We start from the raw sequence: 15738 nt of genomic DNA, 5'->3' as shown, positions 1-15738 counted from the left end.
TTATGACATCATGCTTGCAGCCTATGGTCATGTCATGGCGTCACACAGCGCTGGAATGTGGCGCAGCGTCGCGACGTCATGGTGCGGTGCCGCCGCCAAACCTCATGACGTAGCGGTGTACTGGACCCGCTTCTGTTGGTGCCGGAGACCAGCTCTGGAGCTGCAGGAAGCTCTTTGGGTCTGAAAGAAGAGCCCTGTGTAGCTCCAAAATTTGTTCTTTTTCACCACCCGAAGTTGGTCCAGTATAAAATATTACCTCACCCACCTTGTGTCTTTATATCCTGGGACCACCACTGCTACAACACTGTCATCAAGTCAAATCTGCATCTATACTCTTAGGTTGGTGTTAATGGCCTGAGCATCTGAACACTACTCCCCTGTTAAAAAAAGACAGTGTGTCCCCCTCCTCCTTCACAGAAGGTTGGCATAAAATGGTTGACTAGAATTAAGGATGTTAAAGTTTTGTTTGCACACTGTAATTTTGAGGCCAGTGTCATGACACATTGGTGCACCCTGGAAGCCTGACTTATGCAGTGGGAGTCTCAGAATTATGTGTCCTGCTCCAATAAACCCTCTTCCTCACTTCCACCCAGATCCAGTCTAATGTAAGCAGTGTAGAATCATTTATTTTTGTGTTAAATTCAATTTGCTTTCTCATCCTAAAACTTTTCAGTGTCTTGCACCTTTTTGAAAGGAAGGGAAAACTACATAGAAAATCACTCTCCCTATAATGTTGTTGATGTTGTTGATGTTTCTTGACTTTAGCAAAGCTTTTGACACGGTCTCCCACAGTATTCTTGTCAGCAAGTTAAGGAAGTATGGGCTGGATGAATGCACTATAAGGTGGGTAGAAAGCTGGCTAGATTGTCGGGCTCAACGGGTAGTGATCAATGGCTCCATGTCTAGTTGGCAGCCGGTATCAAGTGGAGTGCCCCAAGGGTCGGTCCTGGGGCCGGTTTTGTTCAATATCTTCATAAATGATCTGGAGGATGGTGTGGATTGCACTCTCAGCAAATTTGCGGATGATACTAAACTGGGAGGAGTGGTAGATACGCTGGAGGGGAGGGATAGGATACAGAAGGACCTAGACCAATTGGAGGATTGGGCCAAAAGAAATCTGATGAGGTTCAATAAGGATAAGTGCAGGGTCCTGCACTTAGGACGGAAGAACCCAATGCACAGCTACAGACTAGGGACCGAATGGCTAGGCAGCAGTTCTGCGGAAAAGGACCTAGGGGTGACAGTGGACGAGAAGCTGGATATGAGTCAGCAGTGTGCCCTTGTTGCCAAGAAGGCCAATGGCATTTTGGGATGTATAAGTAGGGGCATAGCGAGCAGATCGAGGGACGTGATCGTTCCCCTCTATTCGACATTGGTGAGGCCTCATCTGGAGTACTGTGTGCAGTTTTGGGCCCCACACTTCAAGAAGGATGTGGATAAATTGGAGAGAGTCCAGCGAAGGGCAACAAAAATGATTAGGGGACTGGAACACATGAGTTATGAGGAGAGGCTGAGGGAGCTGGGATTGTTTAGTCTGCAGAAGAGAAGAATGAGGGGGGATTTGATAGCTGCTTTCAACTACCTGAAAGGGGGTTCCAAAGAGGATGGCTCTAGACTGTTCTCAATGGTAGCAGATGACAGAACGAGGAGTAATGGTCTCAAGTTGCAGTGGGGGAGGTTTAGATTGGATCTTAGGAAAAACTTTTTCACTAAGAGGGTGGTGAAACACTGGAATGCGTTACCTAGGGAGGTGGTAGAATCTCCTTCCTTAGAGGTTTTTAAGGTCAGGCTTGACAAAGCCCTGGCTGGGATGATTTAACTGGGAATTGGTCCTGCTTTGAGCAGGGGGTTGGACTAGATGACCTTCTGGGGTCCCTTCCAACCCTGATATTCTATGATTCTATGATAGTCTATGGCTTATATGTTATTCATCAGTCTTGATCAAATTTCCCATGCAAATAAATGCCCCTTTTGTGTGTCATGTATTTCAACATGACAGATATATTTTAGTATCACGACTGAGACTGTCAGGTTGAATTTGGCTTTATTTTGTGCAATGCATTAGATGTCTAATTAACATTCCTTGGCTTTAATTGGAAGTCTCTGGTCATGGTATTTGGGTCCTAGTAGACACAATATTGTGAGTGATGATGGACTGAATCTTCAGGTTTCTTCCTCAGGTCTGGTTTTATTTTGGCTACTACATTTCCTAGGTCAGGTTTTGTGTTTCTCACACCTGGGCTACAGTTCATAAAGAACCAGCTATTTACTTGACAAGAAGACTGGACACACTAACGTACAAACAAGTACCTTAGAAGCAAACTACATCTGACAGAACCAAACACAAATTGCAAGAAGTATTTTTAAATACTCTTTGTCTCAAGACAGTTTCTTCTCAGATAAGGTTGCATACCTAGTAGCTATATTTCACTATGCTATAACAATTATTTCAGCCTGTCTAGAAATAAGCTTTCAGAAGCTGTCTTAAAGTTCTCCTTCTTTATGAGATTCATTCTCTCTTAAATCACAGAAATAATAATTTGCTATCTTAACTTTTCTTTTGGACTTCCTGTGCCTAATTTCAGTATTGCCAACTCCACAAGTTTGAAAATTATGAGTCAGGCCACTGCAACCATGAGATTGGCCCGCAAAATCATGAGATTGAATAGTATTTTTTGACCTATCATCTGATTTTTCTTAATTGTCTCTGCCCACCCCAATATGTACTTGATAATGACAGTGTCTTGCAGTTACATAGCAAGTAAGGTGATTTTGGCTCACACCCCAGGAGCTCTCACTAGAGGACCTGTGACAGAATGTACCCCTGTACTCACATCCTACTATTGAAATAATCATTGTACAAAATATGCCTTCTAAGATATCATTTGAGAACTCATAATTTGCGGGTCTCTATGGTCCTGATAAAATGGGTGGCAATATTGTATGTGGAGTTACAAGATTCCACTGTATAGTGTTATTAATACATGCTCCAAACTGAGGTTGGGAAACAAGTCTGTCTCAGCCAAAGAAATGTGTGCTCTTTTTAATTTGCATTTAAGCAATAAACAGAATCATTAAGCAGGAAGGGAAACAAAGGAACCTAAATAAAGGTGAGAAAAAAACAATACGGTACATCTTTCCACGTAGACCTTTTGTCTCCTGATACCCATCTGGAAATGTTTTTTCAAGAGGGCAACTGAAGTTATAAAAAAGGAGAAACAAACACCTCACAGCACCCCCCTCCTCTCTCTGCCCATCAATTCACTACACCTGAAGGGACAAAATAAGTAGCCATTGGACTGGAGAAGTAGTCCTGACCTAAAAAGTTTGGTCAGTAAGACCGCTGAAAGCACGTGGCGAGAAAACAAAGCATTAAATTCAAAGCAAAGTTAAGTTAGACTCCAGTTGCATTTTATCTTTATTTTTCTTGTAATCATTTCTGACTTTTTTGCCTTATCTATACTCAAAATCTCTCTTTGCAAATAATAAACTTGTTTTATCCAGTGTGTAAATTGAAGTGTGAGGAAAACTCCATTTGGGGTGACAAGTTGTCTGCATATCTTTTCCATTAAAGAAATAATAGACTTTATATAATCTGTACTGTCCAAGAGAGGGCTGGGCAGTACAGGACACACATTTCTGGGGGGAAATCTAAGACTGGGGGTGTGTTGGGGGTCACCCTGCAGTATAACCAAGGCTGGTGAGAGCCAGAATGTAATCCAGCTGGAGCTGGCAGGCTGCAGTTACTGACAAACACTTGTATGCTGGAATGCTGTTTGTGAGTGACCCAGGTAGGCTGCATGGCACCTTTTAAGCTATGGGGGGAGGATGGTGTATAGGCACAATGGATATTAAGTTCAATAGGGAGTTTGTGGGAGCATATGCTATTGAAAAGGAGTAATGGGTGCAGAAAGGAGCCCTTGAAGTAATGTCCCTTGACTTTTCTTTAAATGCTAACTATGCACAGACTCCACTACAGTGAAATGAGCTTCACGCCTCAGACAGCAGAAAGACTGAAGTGAGTTGCTCTTTTTATATATGGGTCCCAGCTGGAGCATGTCCAGCAGAGACAAGGGAGCATGGCCTCTTAGGCTCCCAGAGTGTGATTAACGCCTGCTGAACCAGTGCAGGGCTTGTACACCCCATCACAACACCCTACACACTATTGTAATAATCTTTGTACAAGGTATGCCTTGGGAGGTGTCATTTGAAAACTCATAACTTGTTGATCAGTAATGTGTGCAGCACCATTATGGTATAAATTATAAATTTCCCCTTGTATGATGTTAAAAATACATGTTCAGACTCACATAGCACCAAGCTGGTCAAACAGACCTGTCCAGAACAAAGGAGTAGGTGTTTGCCTTAATTTGAATTTAAGCAAATAGAGTCATCAAGCATAAAGGGGAAAGGGAGGAAACAAAAGGAAACCTGCATGTGAAAAAACCCATCAGGGAACATCCTTCCACACAGACTCTTTGTCTCCTTGTTCTCGGACAGAAATGTTTTTCAAGAGGGGAACTGAAACAATAAAAAGGAGGGGTAAGAACCCCAAGAGACCCTTCTTCTCTCTCCCTGTTCATCTCACTCTTTGCACCTGAGAAGGCAAAATAAGCAGCCACTGAACTCTGGAGAAAGAGTCCAGATCTGAAGAATTTGGTTAGTAATACTATTGGAAGCATGTGGTTAGAAACTTTGCTTTAAATCTGAATAGTTTAAGTTAAGCATTAGAAAGCATTTAATCTTTATTTTTCTTGTAGCCATTTCTGACTCTTATGCCTCATTGTGTGTGTTCATTTAAAATCTCTCTTTGTAGTTAATAAACTTGTTTTATCTAATCCACTGTATTTAAGTTAAAAGTGTCCAGATAAATCTATTTAAGGTAATAAGCCGCTGAATATTATTCCCTTAAAGGAATAACTAACCATATATTTGGACTGTCCGGGAGAGAACTGGTCAGCACAAGACATACATATCTGGGGGGAAATCTGGGTCTTGGAGTGTTTTGGGGGCACCCTGCAATATAACCAAGGCTAGTAAAAGCCAGAGTGTAACCCAAGTAAGTCTGTCAGGCTGTGGTTACACACAGACACGCAGGGTGTGGCTTGCATGCTGGAAAGCTGTTTGTGAGCAGCTCAGGTGGGAGCTACTGCAAAAAGGCATTGTAAGGCATGCAAGGTTGCAGGACAGGGGTGACAGCCTCTCACTGGTCTGGATGGCTGGCACCCCAGTATGTCATACATCTCCATAAGAGATAACCCCCCCCCCATACCCTCTCCATCAGACGCACACCCACTGTACCCCCTCACCAGAGTAATGCCCATCCATAGAATCATAGAATATCAGGGTTGGAAGGGACCTCAGGAGGTCATGTAGTCCACCCCCTGCTCAAAGCAGGACCAATCCCCAATTAAATCATCCCAGCCAGGGCTTTGTCAAGCCTGACCTTAAAAACTTCTAAGGAAGGAGATTCTACCACCTCCCTAGGTAACGCATTCCAGTGTTTCACCACCCTCCTAGTGAAAAAGTTTTTCCTAATATCCAACCTAAACCTCCCCCACTGCAACTTGAGACCATTACTCCTTGTCCTGTCCTCTTCTACCACTGAGAATAGTCTAGAACCATCCTCTCTGGAACCACCTCTCAGGTAGTTGAAAGCAGCTATCAAATCCCCCCTCATTCTTCTCTTCTGCAGACTAAACAATCCCAGTTCCCTCAGCCTCTCCTCATAACTCATGTGTTCCAGACCCCTAATCATTTTTGTTGCCCTTACAAACATTCTCACGTCACCATATCCCCAGTTCACCCTACCTGCCACACCTCCCCAAACATGCTTCCATCCATTCACAACCCCCATTAACACATGCATCCACAACTTACACACATTCTACCCACCTCCCTCCAGCACACAGTTAGCCTACCTCCTTTAATCAGAAACATGCTCCTCTCTCTCCCCCATTCAGACACACATCCCCTACCTCCAACCGTGCATGAGCCATCAATATTTTGTTTCTGTGGGCAAAGGAGACATTATGAATGATAAAAAACACAGGGATTTTGTCATATTTTGTCTGTTGCTTACAAGATACTGAAAAGTGATCTTCAAAGCTAAGTTTGATATTTTTAGGTGGTAGAAACCATCTTTTGATTTTGGTCAGTTTTTTTATTCAGTGTAAATTTTCCTCTTAACAGCTTATTCTCAAACAGTTTGTTGGATCAAGATGAAAGACCACTACTAGAAGTTCAGAAATACGTGTTAACAAGGGGGGGGAGGAGGAGTTGGAGGCAAGGGGGAAAGCCCTGGGGAGTCAAAAGGGAGAACATTTTGAAAGTAGTTCCAGAGTTGAGAGTCATTACTTACTCAATTTGTCTCGTCACAGATTTTGAACAAAAAATAATGTGAATTCTTGCTCGGCTTGGAAGCGTCAGTGGTGACATCATCCCCATTTTATTTGGCATCACCAGAACTATTATCTGCAACGTCATCTTCGCATCTGCAGCTTTGGCCACGGCCTCACCGCCTTCACCAACTTTCAGCCTGCCTCATTTGCATTCCAATAAACCAACAGAAGAAGGAAATGTGGAATGGATTTATATTTAGATGCACATGAACTCTTATCACTACAAAAAACAGAATTTCCTTCTTCCTGGAACAAGAAGCAGGCCACTTACTCTGTAAAGGCTAATCTGTGGCTGCTTCTTTCTACTGGGAAACTGTGTTCCCAAGAAGTTAAACACTTAGGAGCAAGCACAAGACAAGGAGTTTCTCACACATCAAAGGAGTGGAGTACCTATAGTGCTGGATTTTATGGTGCCACAAAAAAAATTACAGCACTCCTCACTGAGGAAGAAAATATTTGAACATGCGACAATTGTGATACACTCTGTAACTGCTTGGTTTGTAGATGATATAAAGAAAAATATTCAGGAGAATGTTGTTGCCAAACAAAAAAAGACAACTGTGCAAATGTACAGCGAGTGTTTACTTTTTTGTGGGAAAAAATGGCAATTGAATGATCTTTCTGGTTTGACTGATTGGCAGTGAAGCAGTGTTTTAGATATAGGTGTTATTTTGCATGCTGAGTCATCAGCCAGTGAAATCACAGACCTTATTGGACAGGAAATGAGAAAAAAAAATCTTTGTGATGAAGTTATTGCTTCAGTAGCCAAAATTTCTGTATTCATAGACAAATCAACAATAGTAGCTTTGTACATATATAGACAATCAACCCTGATTTCAGTTATTCATTCCAAGGCTGTTCAGTTTTTTCTTGACTTAATTTAATTAGAAGGAAGTGATGCAGAGATGATTGTTAAAGAGGTCAAAGCTTGTTTAGCAAAACAGGCTTTCTGCAATGAATATTTGATTAAGAACTTTATTGGTGTATTCAGTGACTGTGCTAGCATTCTGGTGAGGATAAAAAGTGGAGTGCTGACTAGTTTTTACCAAGGTTTCAGAGTAGCAGCCATGTTAGTCTGTATCCGCAAAAAGAAAAGGCGTACTTGTGGCACCTTAGAGACCAACAAATTTATTTGAGCATAAGCTTTCTCACGAAAGCTTTGTTGGGGATATCACCCTTGAGGAGGTTGGAAAAATAAATCACTTCAAGGTTTTCATGGATAAGGTACACTCAGTTTGTTTGATTTCCCAAAAACCAACAGAAACTTGCTTGTGCCTTAAAACTTGGTGTACAATGTAACACGATCCAAAAAATTCTGTTATGTTGATGGGCTTCTAGTTTTAAAGCAGTATAAGCCATGTGGTAAAATTATTCAGCTCCTTCGCAAGAATCTCACATGTGCATCTGAAGATCAGTCCTACAATGCCAAGACCCAAATTTGGACTTTTGATGGATGCTCTAGAGGAGTTAACTAAAGTGTCAGAAGACCTTAAAAAATGATAATCTGATATGCTTGAGATAAAGTGACATCAACAGGATGGTTTGGGCAATCAAGAAGATGAAACAAGATGCTCCCCACATATATCAGCTGTTGCTGATCAGGTTTTCAAGTCAGTACCACTGTTGAAGAGTGCATCCATCCATAAACAAACAATCAGCAATCAATCAGCAACAGTTTCTCCAAAGCTTAGGCGACAACCTTATCTCTGTTTACCACTGTTGCCTGGAATTGCTGTATCCTTCCTGTGAGGCATAATCAACAGAATGTCTCCAACTTCAATGCTGATTGATCAGATACAACTCTTAGGTCTGGGTAAGTGGCCCCTAGATATAGAGAGTCCTTGGCATGAGAGCAAGAGGAAGTTGAAGAAATAACAGTATGTGAAAAGTTACATCTGAATGCTTTTGTGACTATATCAACAGTGAAGACAAAGATGTTCATGGGGAACTCAAACCTCTGGTCTTTGCTATTGAAACAAATCCCATGTCAGCTGACACAGAAAGAGGGTTCAGCCCAATGAACAGTATCTGCCCCCCGTTGTGCAACAGTGTCAAAATGCTTTGGCTTGCAGTGTTGATATTCATTAGCTTGCTTGGACCTTCAATTAATTCTTTTAACCCAGTACCATACATGAAAAATTGGCGTGCAAAACATTGATCAACAGATGACACAAAATCATAGAAACAGAGATCAGAAGAGGCAACACAAACAGTAAAAGCAATATCATCATACCTGGGATATATTTGCATAGAGTCCAGTGTTTCTCAAACACAGCCACCATGGCCACATGCAGCAACCAGGGGCTTTTCTTGCAGCCACAGCCTCCTGGAAGATGATTGGCGGGGGAGGGGGAAGCAGCAACCTCTCCTTCAGGGCCCCCAGCAGTGGCTGGGCCCTGCCCCTCCTCCCCTCACCCAATATAAAAGCTGGAGGAGCAGGCACCCAATGAATTTCCCACCTTCCTGGTGGCAGTGAGGTCAGGCTTCAGACCTGGGTGGTGGATGGCAAGTTCCATTCCCCAGCCATGTGGTGGTGGGCTCTAGCCCTGAGCTCACCCCCCCCCCCAATCACTGCTGGCCCCTGCTGCCTCTCCCAGTGCCCCATCACGCCCTGGCCCCCACTGCCTCCATACCCACCTCCCCATTCAGGACTTAATTTGTCCCCAGGCTTGCAGGGGCTGACTCAGCACCATGAAAAGTGATACTTATTTATATGTTAATATCACTTTTCACAGCAGACTTAGTAGCTAGTAAGTCTTGGGGGAAAAAAAAAGCAACCAAAAAAGGCAAAAGAAACAAGAAAAAAAGACATGCAAAGCACCTTATTTGTGTTTCTATTCTGTTTAGGTACTGTAAAGCATAGAGACAACTGTACATTATTTTTGAGTCTCCAAAAAAACCCCTACATAAATAAATTACAATGATTTGCACATGTATATGTGCATATTTATTTGTTTTCCCCAAAGTATTTTAGGAAAAATTGTCAGAGTGGCCACCAGCAAGAGTTGGTAGCTACACTCTGAGGCCACCAAAAATTTGTTGTGAGAACCCCTGGCACAGACAATAAAGAATGTGGTGTATGTATACAGCATCTTTCAGGTATGGTGTCAAGGTTCCTCCCCCACTCTGAACTCTAGGGTACAGATGTGGGGACCTGCATGAAAAACCTCCTAAGCTTATCTTTACCAGCTTAGGTCAAAACTTCCCCAAGGTACAAAATATTACACCCGTTATCCTTGGACTGGCCGCTACCACCACCAAACTAATACTGGTTACTGGGGAAGAGCTGTTTGGACGCGTCCTTCCCCCCAAAATACTTCCCAAAACCTTGCACCCCACTTCCTGGACAAGGTTTGGTAAAAAGCCTCACCAATTTGCCTAGATGACTACAGACCCAGACCCTTGGATCTTAACAATGAACAATCCTCCCAACACTTGCACCCCCCCTTTCCTGGGAAATGTTGGATAAAAAGCCTCACCAATTTGCATAGGTGACCACAGACCCAAACCCTTGGATCTGAGAACAATGAAAAAGCATTCAGTTTTTTACAAGAAGACTTTTAATAAAAAATAGAAGTAAATAGAAATAAAGAAATCCCCCCTGTAAAATCAGGATGGTAGATATCTTACAGGGTAATTAGATTCAAAAACAGAGAACCCCTCTAGGCAAAACCTTAAGTTACAAAAAAGATACACAGACAGAAATAGTTATTCTATTCAGCACAATTCTTTTCTCAGCCATTTAAAGAAATCATAATCTAACACATACCTAGCTAGATTACTTACTAAAAGTTCTAAGACTCCATTCCTTGTCTATCCCCGGCAAAGACAACTACAGACAGACACAGACCCTTTGTTTCTCTCCCTCCTCCCAGCTTTTGAAAGTATCTTGTCTCCTCATTGGTCATTTTGGTCAGGTGCCAGCGAGGTTACCTTTAGCTTCTTAACCCTTTACAGGTGAGAGGAGCTTTCCCCTGGCCAGGAGGGATTTCAAAGGGATTTACCCTTCCCTTTATATTTATGGCATATGGAATAGAAAGGTATGTTACTGTTTTTCTTGTTGTCAAAATCATGGGTTTTGGCATTTCTTGATTTTAGGACTTGAGCACTATAAGTTTATTAAATCAAGTTCTGACCTTTTTGGAGCTTACATAGGCAATATCTTCCATTCTCTGGAATCAAAGGCAAAATGTCCCACACGCCACTTTCATTCTCAAACTCTATTCTTAAAGAGGCAGCTCCCCTTAACAAAAATACAAACACTACAAATGCAACAGTAAAACAAATGTTAACACAACATCGACATTCATGTCTAAATATAATATTTTGTGGTATAAAATCATTCCAATCATCACTCCAGGGTTCTTACACTAGCTTTCATATTTATTGTTTCCCCATTCACATAGGTCATCACCAGCATTTGGCCCCACAACCTTCCGAGCCAAAGTACAGACCTCTTGCACTTCCTCAGTACCTGAGGAGAGGGAAACCTATTATTGTCTATGTAGACATGGGTGGCGCGTGACTCCCACATGTGTGCAAGCAGCTTGCAGACTCCTGGACAGGAGCCCTGACTTTGCAGTGATGTGTGTCTCCTGTCTGGGAGCGTGCAAGCCATTTGCACACACTAGCGTGACTAGGACAGCTGCTGGTGAGCCTGGTGCCTGCCTCAGTGGGCAGTGCTGGGGGCGGTACTGAATGCAGGGTGCTGGCTCCTGGGAGCAACAGCCCAATGTGCTGCTGCTTTTGCGACTGTGGTTCCCAGTAGAGCCCTGCAGGTGTGGGTGGTGCTTGAGGGAAGGGGAGGAACAGGGATGGGAAGAGGGGGAGTGAGGGTGGGGCCTCGGGGGAAGAGGCAGAGCAGGGGCGGGAGGAGGAGCAGTGCAGTCGTGGCCCGGGGACGGAACATAGGTGGAGCCATGAGGTGGAGTGTGGGCAGCGCCATGGGGTGGAGCATGGGTGGGGCCACAATCCCAGTGCCCTTTCAGCAGCGGCCTGCCAAAGGCAGCAGGCTGGCATGCCTCCAGAAGGAGGTGTGCCACGTCCTGTGGCAAGGATGAGGCCCTTCCCCTGAGAGGGAGAGGAAGCGACAGCTGGAGAAGAAGAGGGGGATGGCTGTGGGACAGAAGCAGTTGGGGGAGAAGATGGGGAGAGAGATGGAAAGAAACAGAGGGTCTGTGACTAAACAGAGAAACAGGGCAAGGGGATGGGGCCACCTGGAAACCAGGGCGGTGAGAAACCAGAAGTGAGTGGAGAGACTGACATTGAGCAGGACAGACAGACGGACGGGCAGGAAGGGGGTCCCCTCAGTTTAAAGCTGGGTGGTCAAGTCAGTCCGTGTTTGATGGTGTGTTTCTGAGCACCTGTTTTTGTTTGTTCCCGAGCATCAGTTCCAGTGGTCTCCAGCCATAGATTTATATTGTCCTGAAGATCTGGAACCAAAGGTCCTTCAGACCTGGTCTGGTCTAATGTGCACCACTGGAGTCAAGTACATCTCTTCAGAAAGTCACGAGAGGTGCTTGAGGCTCAAAAACTGACGTGGGTCTTAGACAGTACCCAGTGAGTGATTTGAGGGAAGGGGAACCTTGAACTAAAACAAATAAGAAATAATAACTTACAAGTAATAGTCTATGCATACAGAGAGAAAAATCAATTTCTTTATTTAGAGGGTTATATTTAGTTAAGTATGCTTAGTATTTATTTATAGTGTGTATATTTGAACCATTTTTATTATATATATTCTTTGTCTGTTTAATGATATTTTAAGTAGATGGAAACCAGTTTTGTTTGTTCCTGTTTAAATAAAATCCCCATTATGTTGTTGTTATTCTCTTTTCTTTTGAGAACTAGTTGTATTATCTTGGCTACCAATAAATAACCTTTTAATCATGGTGTCACAAACACACACACACACACACACACACACACACACACACACACACAGCTCTCCCCTGCTGGGTAACTTATACTACTACTGTGTTATTTGGGCCATTACTAAATCTTGGTTGGTGGTTTTGTGACTGGGTGACCCTCAGATGTATTTCAGATAACACAATAATAACCCCTATCTGAGAGATTTGTTTACAGTTACAATGTTGTCTCACAAATGATTGTGTAACTCTGGGCATTAGGATTCTTGGTTTCTTTTTCCCTTTCCTGGGAACAGATTGTTACATACAGCATAGGCAAATGTAACAGTGTTCCTATTTGTGTCATCTGTGTGGACTGGACCTCTGGATGTAAAAGCATGAATTTCTACCATTGAACTAAAGTACCAGATAAGGAAATATTAGCAGAATAATAAACCTCTATGTGTGGTCTAGCTGCTAGAGGGTGAAATAGAGCCACATGATGGATTACTGGAGCACCTAGTTTGTGGCAAAGTGGATGAGAGTTGGCTCTGTTATGTTAGAAACCTGGATTTTGTTTCCAGCTCTGCCTTACGTGACTTTGTACAAGCACTCAGTTACCTTAACTGTGAAATGGTGAATTATAGTTAACCCCTAAATCTGATGTATTAATCCTTACTTAATAATCAGGTTTAAGCACATGGAAGGATTAACAATAGCCAGTGGAAGAGCTGGGACTAGAATTTATGGTCTCTAGGCTTGCAGAGTAGTGCAGCTTGCTCTATATAAGAACAGTGAATTGTGGGGGGCTCATGTACTTTATTTTGCGTCCCAAAATTGCATGATAATTTTCTTATCACAAGACTGTATGCAGCAGGAGCCAAAATTGTGTCACTTGCAATACAATTGTGAGAGTTGGCAAAACTGTCATTTTGACTGCTGATTGTTATTTGTTGCCTACTTGGCTGTTGCTATAATCTCTCTCTCGGTGCTGGTGTTCCAGTATTGTGTAGGCTTCTTTATTCTTGTTCTTCATTCCCTTTTTTTTTTTTAAAAAAAAGCTTTTCTGAGTCTTTAAGGACTTGCTTAAATTTTTCTGACCGTTTACATTTGCTTACTGGTGTTGTTTTGATGAGTTAGAACTATATGTTCTTGCTAATCTTTTTTAATTGATTCTTGAATTACTGACATGCTCTATGCCACCCTCCTTTGTCTTGTCCAAATAGTCTGTTTCATAATAGTTTGGATGAGAACAATTAACGAACTGTAAACAGGGCCAAGTGACCCTCCAGCACTTTTGCCAAGAATTGAAAATGTGTAATTTTCTAGCCTTCCTCTTGGAGATGAACTAAAACCAGCATCTCAAATCCAAACATCTTAAAATTTCAGGCAGGAAGGGGTGGAATTTGAATCCACAAATCCAAACCTGCCCTACAATTTTAGTTCTGGATTTTGAGATATCCTTTCCAGTTATGGTTCAGGTACAATGTGAGAACAGCCATTCTTAACAAGAGAACAAGCCTTCCAACAGATCATGGATCCAGGGGTGCTGGAACAATTTGTATATTAGGGGTGCTGAGAGCCACTGAACCAAATTGTAAACCCTGTATATAATGGAAACCATTTCAAGACAGGCGGTGCGGCAGCACCCCCAGTTCCAGCACCTATGACAAGACCAGCTGAGTCACCACACTAGTTTCCAGCATCTGGGGCCTAAGTCTTGAAAGGAAGACTTTGATACCATTGAATCTGAAATCAAACTCTAGTCCTTGTTCGGGCTGATATACATACCTTATCTTAAGCCTAATCCAGATTAAAACATTTAACTCTCCATTTCCCTGTAACGGGTATTGTTTGTTATAACACGATAATACGCTCTTAGTTGTACAAGACACATTTTTGCTACAAGGTTGCCTGCTGAAAACTCTTAGGCAACACAAATTCATTTTAACTCCTGACATTTCAGAAGGTTGGCAATTGTGCTAACTTTGTCAAAATAAAAGAACAGGTACATATTGTGAAGCAGTATTTTTGTGTTAAACTATCTGTACCAGATTACTGAACTACTATATATTACTTAAATTTAATCTGTGACTGTTTAGTCTGTGGAGATTACAATTAAATATATATTCGATATTATTTAATTTCTCTTGTCAATGCCAGTCTGAGTAGGTGTGTAAAGCAGCCCTTTTCTGGGAGCCCTCCTGTGACACGCCACAACATGCCTACCTCAGTTTCTCTTTCATCCATCCGTACAAGGGATAGTGTCTCTCTTGGTGGAAAATTCAAACCATTTTATTAATATAAAGGCCCACAGTCCATAGCAAATTCCCCAAACAAAACATTTTTTGTTTTTTGAATCTTGAATCCCTTTCAAAGGTCACCATTCCCAGTTTACCCATTGGCTGAGAGACATTAGCCACTCTGTCTCAATCCCTTTCACCCCTGTTCCCAGGCCCCAATCTCAAGGCCTCCCACCTCAGGAAAAAAATAGCATGTGATCCTGTATTCAAAGACTGTCTTCTAATGTGTATGCACAAGGAGGGCAAAATTAAATTGCACAGTGAATTCTGGCATTTCCTAACTTTTGAGTGCTTGATTCTGCAATGTTAATGATCTATTAATTCAGTATTATTGTATTAATAAAATATAGATTACATTATGAATAACACCATGCCAGATACCCATAGTTAGAGGGACTTTGTCAGATCTATCTGTATACATTTTTCTTGATTAGAAAGAGCATCCAAAGCATAACTTGTAGATTATCTTATTTTATGTTCTCAAAAGATTCCAGAAGAAATTATATTTTGAAAGTAACTAATCTTTAGAAAGCAAAGCGATTGCAGGAACATCTATTTCCACCCCAGAAAGAATCTTCTATAATGCGCCAAATGTAGTTGTTCTATTGCAATGTCTATTATTACTGCATCCAAGAAAATATCAGTGATGAGATTTTCTCACACGATGAAACAGGTGATGAGGTTTCTTCTGAGAAGGGAGAAGAATGCATTAATGGCATAAAGTGTTGATATCCAGTAAGCACTCTTAGGAGCTGCTCCAACACAGAAGTACTAACATCAGCAGTAATGCAAGGGAAAGTTACCCATCTAGTGATTTAGCAGATAGCAGGATGTCAGTTTTCTTCTAGAAAGATTTGTCGCACAAAGAGAGAGGTTTTAATCTTTTAGGGTACAAAGGATTTTACTGGCTACAGTACAGGTCTGTTTAGAATGTAGAGGTTTCATGCAAGTGGCCAAGGAAGTCCTGATTAAGCAGTCACACACAAGGATTTTACAAACCAGGCAGGAAAAGAAGCATGCAATGTTAGCCCTCTGAGACAACAACAGCTGGAAACTAGTGCCACAGTCTGAAGTTAATGGGCCAAATTCTGGTTCTATTGAAGTCAGTGTAGTGAGTCGGATTATACATTAGTGCAACTGAGAATAGAATTTGGCCCAGTGAGTGAGTGTACATCCATGAGCCAA

General features: G+C 42.2%; 1 protein-coding gene across 1 annotated transcript in view; it reads left to right on the top strand.

Moving 5' to 3' along the window:
• Positions 1-15738, top strand: part of HERC2 (HECT and RLD domain containing E3 ubiquitin protein ligase 2) — a 331520-nt gene that overhangs the window by 42829 nt on the left and 272953 nt on the right. The gene's annotated exons all lie outside the window — the stretch shown is intronic.

The sequence above is a fragment of the Lepidochelys kempii genome, chromosome 1, assembly GCF_965140265.1.
Source record: "Lepidochelys kempii isolate rLepKem1 chromosome 1, rLepKem1.hap2, whole genome shotgun sequence".
NCBI lineage: Eukaryota > Metazoa > Chordata > Testudines > Cheloniidae > Lepidochelys > Lepidochelys kempii.
The sequence above is the reverse complement of the archived record's forward strand: the minus strand, read 5'-3'. Positions and strand labels throughout refer to the sequence as shown.